The sequence below is a fragment of the Oncorhynchus gorbuscha genome, unplaced genomic scaffold, assembly GCF_021184085.1.
Source record: "Oncorhynchus gorbuscha isolate QuinsamMale2020 ecotype Even-year unplaced genomic scaffold, OgorEven_v1.0 Un_scaffold_19551, whole genome shotgun sequence".
In the NCBI taxonomy this organism is placed as follows: domain Eukaryota; kingdom Metazoa; phylum Chordata; class Actinopteri; order Salmoniformes; family Salmonidae; genus Oncorhynchus; species Oncorhynchus gorbuscha.
Window position 1 is genome coordinate 1138 of NW_025760903.1, and position 1949 is coordinate 3086.

Consider the following 1949-nt stretch of genomic DNA (forward strand, 5'->3'; position numbering starts at 1 on the left):
CGCCTGTTCCTGAGACGACAAAGCGCCTGTTCCTGAGAGACGACAAGCGACGCCTGTTCCTGAGACGACAAGCGACGCCTGTTCCTGAGGCGACAAGCGCCTGTTCCTGAGGCGACAAGCGACGCCTGTTCCTGAGAACGACAACGCGCCTGTTCCTGAGACGACAAGCGACGCCTGTTCCTGAGACGACAAGCGACGCCTGTTCCTGAGGCGACAAGCGACGCCTGTTCCTGAGAACGACAAGCGCGCCTGTTCCTGAGACGACAAGCGACGCCTGTTCCTGAGGTGACAAGCGACGCCTGTTCCTGAGGCAGCGACGCCTGTTCCTGAGACGACAAACGCCTGTTCCTGAGACGACAAGCGACGCCTGTTCCTGAGACGACAAGCGACGCCTGTTCCTGAGACGACAAGCGACGCCTGTTCCTGAGACGACAAGCGACGCCTGTTCCTGAGACGACAAGCGACGCCTGTTCCTGAGACGACAAGCGACGCCTGTTCCTAAGACGACAAGCGACGCCTGTTCCTAAGACGACAAGCGATAGACACTCACCTGTACTGACCAGGAGACCTTTGAATCTCTAATGTAACGAGCGTAGATGTTTTCTCTGTTATCAATCTACATCTTTATCACAGTTAATAAGGGTGATGTTTAACTCTTGACTGGAAAAAACAGTTGAGTTGGTCTAACTTTTTACATCAGCAGGGCTAGTGTTGGCGAAGTTTATGTTTTTGTTGCAATTTCCTCGGCCACGTGCCAATTCACAATTACAACAACTGTTTTTAGAAGCGTTGTTTATTTGGTGGGTCACTAGACGACGTGAACTATTTGAGTCCGAATGTCTATATTTGAGAAATGATAAAGGTCAGTAGTGTTAAATTAAATGTAAAATAAATAGTTTACAGTGACTGTGATTTTTGGTTTTCTTACCCACCTTAGTTGAATGCATTGACTAAGTTGCTCTGGATAACTCTTTGACAAATTAGCAATAGGTCATTCCAGTCAAATATAGGTGATTTCCAGTATTGTGCTTGTGTTCCAGTCTGATATAGGTGATTTCCAGTATTGTGCTTGTGTTCCAGTCTGATATAGGTGATTTCCAGTATTGTGCTTGTGTTCCAGTCTGATATAGGTGATTTCCAGTATTGTGCTTGTGTTCCAGTCTGATATAGGTGATTTCCAGTATTGTGCTTGTGTTCCAGTCTGATATAGGTGATTTCCAGTATTGTGCTTGTGTTCCAGTCTGATATAGGTGATTTCCAGTATTGTGCTTGTGTTCCAGTCTGATATAGGTGATTTCCAGTATTGTGCTTGTGTTCCAGTCTGATGAAGGTGATTCCAGTATTGTGCTTGTGTTCCAGTCTGATATAGGTGATTTCCAGTATTGTGCTTGTGTTCCAGTCTGATGAAGGTGATTCCAGTGTTGTGGTTTGTGGATGTGTTCCAGTATAATGGTTGTGTTCCAGTATAATGAAGGTGATTCCAGTGTTGTGGTTTGTGGATGTGTTCCAGTATAATGGATGTGTTCCAGTATAATGAAGGTGATTCCAGTGTTGTGGTTTGTGGATGTGTTCCAGTATAATGGTTGTGTTCCAGTCTGATATGAAGGTGTCAGTGGTGGTCTCCAGTGTACTTGCTGTGTTCCAGTCGATGAAGGTGATTCCAGTGTTGTGGTTATAGATGTGTTCCAGCATAACGGTTGTGTTCCAGTCTGATGAAGGTGATTCCAGTGTTGTGGTTTGTGGATGTGTTCCAGTATAATGGTTGTGTTCCAGTATAATGAAGGTGATTCCAGTGTTGTGGTTTGTGGATGTGTTCCAGTATAATGAAGGTGATTCCAGTGTTGTGGATGTGTTCCATAATGAAGGTGATTCCAGTGTTGTGGTTTGTGGATGTTCCGTATAATGTTTGTGTTCCAGTATAATGAAGGTGATTCCAGTGTTGTGGTTTG

At 45.3% G+C, this 1949-nt stretch overlaps 1 long non-coding RNA gene across 1 annotated transcript; it reads left to right on the forward strand.

Annotated features, from left to right (window-relative positions):
- The first annotated feature begins 259 nt into the window (after positions 1 to 259).
- On the forward strand, positions 260 to 1568 carry LOC124030998. The gene is made up of 3 exons (XR_006838065.1): positions 260 to 285; positions 354 to 1330; positions 1475 to 1568. It is a non-coding gene; the product is annotated as an uncharacterized LOC124030998 (long non-coding RNA).
- The last annotated feature ends 381 nt before the right edge of the window (positions 1569 to 1949 follow it).